The following is a 12,183-nucleotide window of genomic DNA, read 5'->3' on the forward strand; positions in this document are numbered from 1 at the left end:
TATGGTTTTCATTTATTTCCTTAGAATTTTTGTTTTCTTAATTTTGCGTAATGAGCAGACATCCGGAAAATAATTTTAAATTCAGTGAGAGGCATGACTTTAAAGAGATTCTGTACAAATGACAAAACATAGCTTGTTAGCCATTAAGAAATCTCCAGTTCATTTGTATGTCTCCTAGGTCGCTAAACATTTTATTCACAGAGAACAAGTTCTTAACTTTGTACTCTATTACCTCAGAATTTTTCTCTTAATTCAACATCTCTCCTCTCAGATTTTAAGGTCAGCGAGAAGGGAGTGAGAAAAGCTTCCCTTGATATACTTTTCTCTCCGTCATGTTTTGAAAATATCCCAATATCATCCATAATCGGTGCACTCTTTAGAATCACACATCCTGAAGTGTGGCTTCACATTCTGGCCCATTACTCTCCCCTCAAATAAGTCCATGGGTAAATAGGCCCATGGAAGAGGAGTTACAACATAAACAAGTTTCAAAGAATAGGATTTAAAAACTTTAGATCTGCCATCTTTAGAAGTAATTCTTTCATATATTCATTCAGTCCTTCACTGATTAAAAAGTTTTTTGATAACTGTGTTTTCTTTTAGGACAGTGAAGGATGATATAAAGATGAAACAAATATGTTCTCCTATCCTAGCATAGCTTACAATCTAGAACTAGAGAAAAGATATGTAAACAGAATACAATTAGACAATGAAATACATAGTAGAAGAGGAATAATAAAATACTATGAGGCCCCTAACACCATATACAAAAATTAGCTCAAAAGGGATCAAAGATCTAAATGTGAGACCTAAAACTATAAAACTCTTAGAAGAAAACTTAGGGCAAGAGCTTCATGACATTGGGATTTAGCAATGATTTCTCAGAAATGACACCAAAGGAACAGGTTAAAAAAAAAATAGACAAATTTGACGCTAAGAAAATTTAAAAATTTATGCATCAGAAGACAATCTCAACAGAGTAAAAAGGCAACCTGCAGAATCAGAGAATATATTTGTAAATCATATACAGTAGTCCCCCCTTATCCACAGAGGATACATTCCAAGACCCCCAGTGGATGTCTGAAACACAGATAGTACTGAACTTTTCATATACTATGTTTTTTCCTATACACACATAGCTATGATAAAGTCTAATTTATAAATCAGGCACAGTAAGAGATTAACAACAATAACTTCTCTTTGGCATATTCGAATTGCCAACATCACTACTCTTGTGCTTCGGGGCTAATACTAAGTAAAGTAAGAGTTATTCAAACACAAGTACTGAGACACTGTGATAGTTGATCTGGTAACCAAGATGGCTACCAAGTGACTAATAGGCAGGTGGCATATACAGCCTGGATATGCTGACAAAGGGATTATTCATGTCTCAGGCAGGATGGAGCAGGATGGCTCAAGGGTTCATCATGTTACTCAGAATGGCATGCAATTTAAAACTTATGAATTGTTTACTTCTGGAATTTTCCATTTAATCTTTTTAGACCTCAGTTGACCGAGACTAACTCAAACTACAGAAAGTGGAGCTGCAGATAAGGAGAGACTACTGTATCTGATAGGAACTACTAGCCACAATATATAAAGAACGTCTAAAACTTAACAACAAAAAACCAAACAATTCAAAAATGGGCAAAGGGCTTGAATAGACATTTGTCCAAAGAAGATATTCATATTGTCGGTAAGCACATGAAAAGACACTTAAGATCACTAATCATTAGGGAAGTCTAAATCAAAACTGCAATGAAATACCACTTCACACCCATTAAGATGGCTACTATCAAAAAAACAGAAAATAACAAGTGTTGGTGAGGATATGGAGAAATTGGGACCCTTGTGAACTATTGGTGAGAATGTAAAATGGTACAGCCACTGTGGAAAAAAGTATTGTAGTTCCTCAAAACATTAAAAATAGAATTACCATATGATCCAGCAATTCCACTTCTGGGTATACACCCAAAAGAATTGAAAGCAAGGTCTCAAAAAGATATCTGTAAACCCATGTTCATAGCAGCATTAGTCACAACAGCTAAAACAAGGAAGCAATCCACGCGTCCATTGATGGATGAATGGATAAACAAAAGGTGGTATATACATATGAGGAAATATTATTCAATCTTAAAAAGGAAGGAAATTCTGACATATGCTACAAGATGGATGAACCTTCAGGACATTATGCTAAGTGAAATAAGCCAGTCACAAAAATACAAATAGTGTGTGATTCCACTTATATGAGGTACCCAGAGTAGTCAAAATCATATAGACAGAAAGTAGAATGGTGGTGGCCAGGGGCAGGCAGAGGAGAAATATGCAGTTATTGTTGAATGGGTATAGAGTTTCAGTTTTACAAGATAAAAAATGTAATGGACATGGATGTTGGTGATGGTTGCACAACATTGTGAATGAATTTACTACCACTTAGCTGTATACTTAAAAATGGTTAAAATGGTTTAATTTTATGTTATGTATATTTTAACACAATAAAAAAAAATAGGAAAAAATGCAATAAGGCCTTCAGAGAGAGAACCAAATGCATATATGTTTAAAACTCTACAATAAATACAAATGAATAAAATAGTCCACATTTTTAAAAAATGAAAGATTTTAATTAATCCAATCTTTAATAAAAGATAAGAAATTTCAATACCTCATCATAAAATCATCTAAAAAAGCAGATTATAGTAGCTCAGAGAGGCAATTACTCGTGCAAATGTCAAAACAGATAACAGGGCTTCTTTTTTCTCACACACCAAAATCTTCAACACCATTTACCTCCTCCCCAAATAATGGCAAAATAAAATATCTGGTTAAAATGTGAGAGTAGGGGCCAGCCCCATGGCTTAGCAGTTAACTGCGCATGCTCCACTATTGGCGGCCTGGATTCGGATCCCGGGCGCGCACCAACGCACCGCTTCTCCGGCCATGCTGAGGCGGCGTCCCACATACAGCAACTAGAGGGATGTGCAGCTATGACATACAACTATCTACTGGGGCTTTGGGGAGAAAAAGGAGGAGGATTGGCAATAGATGTTAGCTCAGAGCCGGTCTTCCTCAGCAAAAAGAGGAGGATTAGCATGGATGTTAGCTCAGGGCTGATCTTCCTCACACACACAAAAAATAAATAAATAAATAAATAAAATAAAAATAAAATGTGAGAGTATACAATAGTCATATTTTTAATCAATAATCTGTTAGCATCAAATGTATATAAAAAGAGAAGCAGAACAGGATTACTAGCAAGATGGAAATATAGATGGGATGAATTGAAATTGTAGGTATTGGATGTTTTTGATGTATAAAAATGGAAGTTTCACATGGGTCATTCTAATAGATATTTGAGGACTGAAAAAAAATAGAATTCTAAAAAGACATCTCTAAATAAGGTGCTTGACTATAAACTGTATTAATTAATAGAATCTATTTTTAAAAATTTGCTGATGTATAACTGGGGCCCCATATTCATAATATCTGTATCCAAACAACTTTTGTACTTTTTTTTAATGGAAGAGGGCACAGTCCACCATATAGCTTAAACGTGTATAATATCTCTTAAATTCCTCAGACCACCACAATTAGACATTTTTAAACATAGAAATAATCAATGGCTACCAAAACTAATTTGGCTCTTCTTTGATGAATATGGACATTTGAATTCCTATTATGGCATAAGAAATCTATCTGATGTGCTTGTAATTTTGCTAATAACATTATAATAAACGCTTATTTCTGTATTATATTGTTATTTAGCCTGACCTAGCTCTTGGAAAAATGGAATGTAAGTTTAAATTCTCATCCATTTTCATCATTAACATAGCTGGCTATATACATTTGGATGTAGGGACACTTTTGGGAAATATCAGTTGGTTTAATGTTCTGGTATAACAATACTGCTTAATATAAATATTTAATGTATCTAACTGGTTTTGGTGACAGATTGAGTTGTACTATGGTGTCACAATTCTTCATCTTTGTAACATGTTCTATTCTTTGGATCATGTAATTTTGTTAGGCAGATGTTTTACTGCCTAATGACAAAAAGAGAACATGCTCTTCTCTAGCAACTCTTCCTTCTATGGATCCTCTCTCCACCTTTCCCCTCTGTAATAGTTGAAGTATTAAATCTAATCTTTTGTATTTGAAGGAAGATTTTCCTTATTTTTATTTAGGGGCCGCCTTTGTCTTTATAATTTTTTAATTATGTGCAGTCAGACCTAGTTAATCTGAATTAATGTACAAAATCCACTTTAAAATTAAATAGAAATCAGTATAGCAAGTCAAGGGAACACATACAGAGAAAGGCTGAATAGCTGAATCACTTTTATCACTACATTGCAACAGCACATTAAGTGTATATCCTTCCATACTCTAACCCCAGATTTCTGACTCTCAGCACTGTTGACACTTTGGAACAGATAATTGCTGTTTGTGCCAGCTGTCTTGTGCATTGTGGGATGTTGAGCAGCATCCCTGGCCTCAGATGCCAGTAGCACCCCGCACCCCAGTCGTGACCATCAGAAATGTCTCCAGACATTGCCAAACATCTCCTGGGGGCCAATATTGCTCCAAGTTGAGAACCACTGCTGTAACTCCTCTAACACCTTGATTTAGTATAGGCAGCCAGGAAAAATAAAGCACAAATTTACATTTCTCGTGTTCAAAGGTCAACTAAAATTGACTGTGACTGCTAGTGGAAGGACTCAAAAGGTTACACAGGACTGTACTTGGCAACTGGTAAGAGGCTCAAAGGATCTCAATATGGTGTAATGAAGATTGGAAGGCACCTTTTCTACCTGTTAGCACCTAATAAATGCCATACGCTCAGAAGATGGCCAGTAAAAAGGGGCTTATTATTGGATGCTCATCAAGTACAAATATAACTATAATTTTAATACATAGACATGCTATTCACTAAAAACCTATATCTCAATTTTTAAATAGTTGCCAATTGATACGTACTGTGATCCTGATATTTCAGCCACTAAAACTATTATTTGTCATACCCACAATGTGTTGTGGTAGATGGTGGGGGAGATATGAGAATGAACACATCGCCTATCTTGGTAGATATCCATAGCCACAGCCTCTCCAGCCCCAGACTCAGACCAAGCCCTTTGCCCTGGAGTCTGTATCTCAGTTGGCTCCACAGGGATGACCTTACCAAAGCTGAGGAGCAACACACTGCTCATTCCTAGCAGGTACTTACATCCCAGCACTACAGTAAATGTGCATATGTGTATGTGTATGATTACGTGTGTGTGTATGTTGTATGTGTTGGTATACATTTAAGTGACTACATAAACAAATTTCCCAAAAATAAAAGTGAACAGAATATTTTCTACTCCTCTCCTCTTTTAGGGAGGATGAGTTGTGAGGAAAATCCTTTGTTTACAATGAGCAGGATGATAATATAAAGGATAAAACGAGAGAGGGGATACAATGGTACATAGGAGAAAACTGATAATGAAGAACACTTGCATGGAAGAGGATTGAAGAGATACGAAGAGCCAAGTGGGTGTAAGGCAAAGGCTTTGGAGGTATTTAGAGTGAGAGATTGCTGCTAAGAAGTGTGAAATTTTGAATTTTTAAGAAATTAGTCTGTCAAGGGATTTCAACACAATTATTAAAAATGTCAATTATTTAATAGTCAGACAGAAAACAATTAGTAAAGAGTCACTGACAATCAACGTTCATGTGGTAGGTTCACCTACTAGTCCAGCTCTCTTAGCTGGACTTTATAAGATTTCATTCTTTTTTATGGCTGAGTAGTATTCTGCTGTATATATATACCACTTCTTTATCCATTCATCTGTTGATGGACAGTTAGGTTGTTTTCATATTTTGGCTATTATAAATAATGCTGCCATAAACATAGATGTGCATATATCTCTTCAAATCAGTGTTTTCATGTTCTTTGGATGTATACTCAACAGTGGAATTGCTGGGTCGTATGACAGTTCTATTTTTAATTTTTTGAGGAAACTCCATTCTGTTTTTCACAACGGCTGCACCAATTTACATTCTCACGAACAGTGCACTAGAGTTCCCTTTGTTCCATATCCTCATCGACACCTGCTATTTTTTGTCTTTTGATAATAGCCATTCTGACATGTGTGGGGTGATAGCTCATTGTGGTTTCGGTTTGCATTTCCCTGATGATCAGTGATGTTGAGCATCTTTTCATGTGCCTGTTGGCCATCTACATAACTTCTTTGGAAAAATGTCTATTCAAGTCCTCTGCCCATTTTTTAATCAGATTGTTTATTTTTTTGTCATTGAGTTGTATGTGTTCTTTATATATTTTGGATATTAACCCCTTTTCAGATATATCACTTGAAAATATCTTCTCCCATTCAGTAGGTTGCCTTTTTATTTTTTTGATAGTTTTCTTTTCTGTGCAAAAGCTTTTTAGTTTGATGTAGTTCCATTTATTTATATTTTCTTTTGTTTCCCTTGCCTGAGCAGACACAGTATTTGAAAATATGTTGCTAAGACTGATGTTGAAGAGCTTACTGCCTATGTTTTCTTCTAGGAGTTTTATGGTGTCAGGTGTTACATTCAAGTCTTTAATCTATTTTGACTTAATTTTGTAAATAGTGGTCCAGTTTCCTTCTTTTTGAGGAAGATCAGCCCTGAGCTAACATCCGATGCCAATCCTCCTCTTTTTTTGCTGAGGAAAATTGGCCCTGGGCTAACGTCCATGCCCATCTCCCTCTACTTTATATGGGACGCCGCCACAGCATGGCTTGAGAAGTGGTGCGTTGGTGCGCACCCAGGATCCGAACTTGCAAAAGCCAGGCCGCTGAAGCGGAGCGTGTGCACTTAAACACTGCACCTCCCGGTCAGCCCGCAGTTTCATTCTTTTGCATGTAGCTGTGCAGTTTTCCCAATACCATTTATTCAAGAGACTGTCTTTTCCCATTGTATGTTCTTGCCTCCTTTGTCATAGATTAATTGAACATATAAGCATCGGTTTATTCCTGGGCCCTCTGTTCTGTTCCATTGATCTATGTGTCTGTTTTTGTGCCAATACCATATTGTTTTGATTACTATATCTTTGTAATATAGTCTGAAATCAGGGATCATAACTCCTCCAGTTTTGTTCTTCTTTCTTAAGATTATTTTGGCTATTCTGGGTCTTTTGTGGTTCCATACAAATTTTAGGATTATTTGTTCTAGTTCTGTGAAAAATGCCATTGGTATTTTGATAGGGATTACATTGAATCTGTAGCTTGCTTCAGGTAGTACGGACATTTTAATAATATTAATTCTTCCAATCCATGAGCATGATATAGCTTTCCATTTATTTGTGTTACCTTCAATTTGTTTTACCAATGTCTTATAGTTTTCATTCAGAGTACAGATGTTTTACCTCCTTGGTTAAATTTATTCCTAAGTATTTTATTCTTTTTGATGCAACTGTAAATGAGATTGTTTTCTTAATTTCTCTTTCTGATAGTTGATTATTAGTGTATAGAAATGCAACAGATTTCTGTATATTACTTTTGAGATTTTTATTTATTTATTTATTTATTTTCCCCCCAAAGCCCCAGTAGATAGTTGTATGTCATAGCTGCACATCCTTCTAGTTGCTGTATGTGGGACGTGGCCTCAGCATGGCCGGAGAAGCGGTGCATCGGTGCGTGCCCAGGATCCGAACCCAGGCCGCCAGCAGCGGAGCACGCGCACTTAACCGGTAAGCCACGGGGCCAGCCCTGTATATTACTTTTGAATCCTGCAACTTCGCTGAATCCATTTACTAATTCTAATAGTTTTTTAGTGACATCTTTAGGGCTTTCTATATATCATATCTTGTCATCTACCAATAGTGACAGTTTAACTTCTTCTTTTCCATTTTAGATGCCTTTTATTTCTTTTTCTTGCCTAATTGCTGTGGCTAAGACTTCCAATACTATGTTGAATATGAGTGGCAAGAGTGGGCATCCTTGTCTTGTTTCTGATCGTAGAGGAAACGCTTTCAGCTTTTCACCATTGAGTATGATGTTAGCTCTGGGTTTGTCATATATAGCCTTTATTATGTTGAGGTACATTCCCTCAACATTCGATGCCCACTTTGTTGAGTTTTTAGCATAAATTGATGTTGAATTTTGTCAAATGCTTTTTCTACATCTATTGAGATGGTTGTATGATTTTGATCTTTCATTTTGTTAATGTAGTGTATCACGTTGATTGATTTACGAATATTGAAACATTTTTGTATCCCTGGAATAAATCCCACTTGATCATAGTGTATGATCCTTTTAATGTATTGTTGAATAATATTTACTAATGTTTTGTTGAAAATTTTTATATCTATGTTCATCAAATATATTGGCCCACAATTTCCCTTCTTTTTTGTTGTCCTTGTCTGGTTTTGTTATCAGGGTAATGCTGGCTTCCTAAAATATGTTTGGAAGCTTTCCCACCTCTTTAATTTTTTGCAAGAGTTTGAGAAGGATATGTATTAAATCTTCTTTGAATGTTTTATAGAATTAGCCAGTGAAGACATCTGGTCCTAGGTTTTTGTTTGTTAGTAGCTTTTTGATTACTGTTTCAATCTCCTTACTAGTGATTGATCTATTCAGATTTTCTATTTCTTCATGAATCAGTTGTAGAAGATTGCATGTTTCTAGGAATTTATCCATTTCTTCCAGGTTGTCCAGTTTGTTGGCATATAATTATTTATAGTAGTCTCCTTTGGCTGGTTGGGGTGTGGGGCTGCCTTACAGCCCTGCTGCTGGGCGCAGCCATGATTGCTGCAGCACATTGGTGCGTGGGGCTGGCACCCGATCCAACTGCCAGGTGCTGCCAGGAATGCTACTCCACGTTGGTGAGTGGGACTGTTGCCAGTACTGGCGGCAAGGTGTGGTCAAGGCGTAGGGGTGGGTGGGGCTCTCAGTGACGTGTGCCCACTGGTGCTAGCAAGTTAGAGGAAGAATTCCAAAATGGTACCCTCCAGTGTTGGTGTTAGCAAGGTAGAATGTGATAAAAAAAAATAGTTCCTCCCAATGTCCCAGTCCCTGAGGAGAGTCCCTCCTGGTTCCTGCCTCTCCCACAGATGCTTTAAGATAGTAAGTAGGCCTCTTTCACCTACGGTCTATGCACTTTTCAAATTGGTGCTTTTGCTCTGGTTTCTGTGTCTAGTGGGTTTGCACACAGGCCCTTTAAGTGAGGGTTTTCTGTCCCCTACAGTTCTGTGGTTTTCTTGGATGTAATCCTTGTTGTTTTTCAAAGCAAGGTGTTTTGGGGGCTAAACTCTCTTGTGCAGGATCTAAGGGTTGGGGTGCCTCCTCACGGAAAAGCTTTGTATCTTTGACATCCCTCCTCATCGTGGATTGCCATGGCTGGGTGTGATTTTTTTCCTTGGTAAGGTCACATCTCTGCTTCTTCTGCCTGTCTCAATGCTGTCCTTTTATCCTTTGTTGTGGAGGCTCTGTTCCTTTAGTTTTCAGGTCCCTTTCAGGGGGAGTTATTCTATGTGGAGTTGTAGATTTGTTGCATCTGAAGGAGAAAATGAGTTCAGCATCTTCCTCTGCTGCCATCTTGAACTCCTCCTCTCAGTCTCTTTATAGGACCACAACATCTCTGCAAAAAATTCACGGCAGCAAGTGAAAAACTTGGCTCCAGAATTGGTACCAAGAACCTCCCATTCTTTCATTTGAGCCCATAGCTTCTTAGTCTTATTTTCCCTGCATATCTGACACACGTTGGCTTTTGATACTTACCTTGAATCTCAGATCTGATGAAGCATTTAATTGGACTTGCTTCTTCAGTTCATTCCCTCAGACATCAGGAAATTCTTGTAATTCTGAGGAAACAATACTCCTCATTCACTCTGACTTAGGAAACTGAGGTTACTGGAAACAAACTTTTCCTAATTTTTCTTATGGGAGAAAGAGATATTTTAGATACAGTTATTTAGGATGAGCTGCAGACAACAAGTGAAGCTACAGTCCTTATAACTGTAAACTTAATGCTACGCTTGCCACAAACTGTCAGGTACTGTTCAAGACTCTTGATTTTAAGCGATGGAAATGGAACTGGAGTTAGTCTAAGTAGAGCCAACAAACAAATAAAAAAAAAATAGGGATTATGGGTGGAATTTATTGGCTCATGTAACTGAATTAAAAATTCATTGGTAGTTGGCTTCAGACACTAGTAGACACAAAGGTTCATAATATTTTCAGGACTAGCTTTCTCTTTTTCCATTTCTCAGATGTAATCTTTTCATATAGCAAAAATAGCCATTATCAATCCAAACTTACTTCTTAACTAGCTTAATAAATTTTATGCACCAAAAAGGATTCTTGGTTACAGAACAGAAGATAAATGCATAACTTATGTAAGGAAGAAAAAGTAAATTTATTGGAAGAATATTCAGAAGTCTGCATTAATGAATGGGAGGTCTAGGAAATTGGCTTGGAGAAATGGGCATGAGTTACAGAGGCTAAGAATCTCAGATCACGGACAGAAGAGTCTCATCGAGATGCTGCCTCTGAAGACACCACTAGTCACTCCCTGCTGCTGCTGATAATACTAGCACTGGGCAACAAAGAATTGGCCCGAAGTGGCTTCTGTTCTCCAAACTAAACCCACGACAATCTCTAAGTATCTCTGGACAGCAGCAACAGATTGGAGCAGTCTATCCTATGCTTGTGTCTTAACTGCCAGAGAGCAGATGAAAAGGTGCTGTGTCTCCTTCAATTTTCACAAGTGGACCTTGCCTCTAACAAAGCCCACCCAATGAAGATTCCATTCAAATAGGAAATATTTGCAAACGCTGTGCTGCAAAAGCTGACAAGTAGTCATTAAAGCCTTTGTTGTTAGTGCCTTTGAGTCAATTCTGACTCCTAGCAACCCTGTGTACAGCAGAGCTGAACCCGGCCCCTCTTTTTGCGCCATCCTCTCACCTTCTGGTGGATGGCCATCTTTTTCGGAAGTGGGTGGCTAGGTCCTTCTTCCTACTCTGGAAGCTTCCCCTGAAACCTGTCCACCATGGGTGACCTTGCTGGTATTTGAAATACCAGTGGCATAGTTTTCAGCATCACAGCAATACACGGTTGTGACAACTGTGTGACAACCGACAGATGGGTGATGTGGTTTCCTGACTGGGAAACAAACCCAGGCCATGGCAGAGAGAAGTGCTGAATCTTAACCACTAGACCACCAGGGCTGGCTGCCATTTAAAGCCTACCCTTTTGGTAAAGACGGAGAAAAAATAGATTTGAGTGTTTAAATACATATATGACAGATCAAGGAAGGAAGGAAATATGTGAAGGAGTTACAGTCCTTGTTTCTTTACTGTTTTTGAGGCTGGAATTGCTATTTATAAAAGTTCTCCTATGATATTTCATGTCTTCTTTTACTTCGACTAACTCAGCTGTTTGGAGTTAAGTTCTTTATCCAGTGGGGTGCCATAGACCAGAGTTTCTGAGATGTGTGGGCCCTCAGTGACTTACTTGTATGAGGTTGTCATTTGCTTTACTAACAAACATGGTAGTATAAGGTGTCCCAGGGACTCTCGGTTTCATCCATACATCTTCCTTCTTCCATTGTAAAATTGGAATATTTGTTTTCCATCTGATTGTCAATAACTATAATCGTAGCAGCAATGTAATCTCCTTGTTGCCATTTTTCGCAGTGGAATAACAGGCCTAAGCAGTCTCAGCTTTCAATTCAGTGCAGCCATTGGTGAGCACTGTTCTCAGCTATCTAGAGCTTTCATTAAGACTCCTATATATCATTCCAATATTCTACAAAGCCAGCTAATTTTATCTGATTTTCATGTAAAACCAGTGAATCTTTGGACTACCAGATAATTATTTACTTCTTGTGTTATACAATGGCTTCCTGGTCTTAAACAACGTTCACTAGCATAAAATGATGGCATAGAAAGCAAACGATAAGACTACAGCTGGTATGGCTTGCAGATGATGAAATCCAAATTAGAATCAATTTCTATTTTAGTGATGACAAATTGCTTCCCTCCAAGGTGGAAGATATTAGAGGGAATGAACTTGTCCCCAGGTGTCTGGTTGTTCTTAGATGGGGGTTCAAGTTTGGCCACTGCTGCTGTGTATTGGGCTCTCACCAGGGTGGTAGACAAATCAGCTTATATGACAGGATTTATATGTCATCGAGCCAAGTCCTGCTAACATATTTTTATGAGCT

Source organism: Ceratotherium simum, chromosome 14 (assembly GCF_057802395.1).
Source record: "Ceratotherium simum simum isolate JZ-2026a chromosome 14, ASM5780239v1, whole genome shotgun sequence".
Classification (NCBI taxonomy): Eukaryota; Metazoa; Chordata; class Mammalia; order Perissodactyla; family Rhinocerotidae; genus Ceratotherium; species Ceratotherium simum.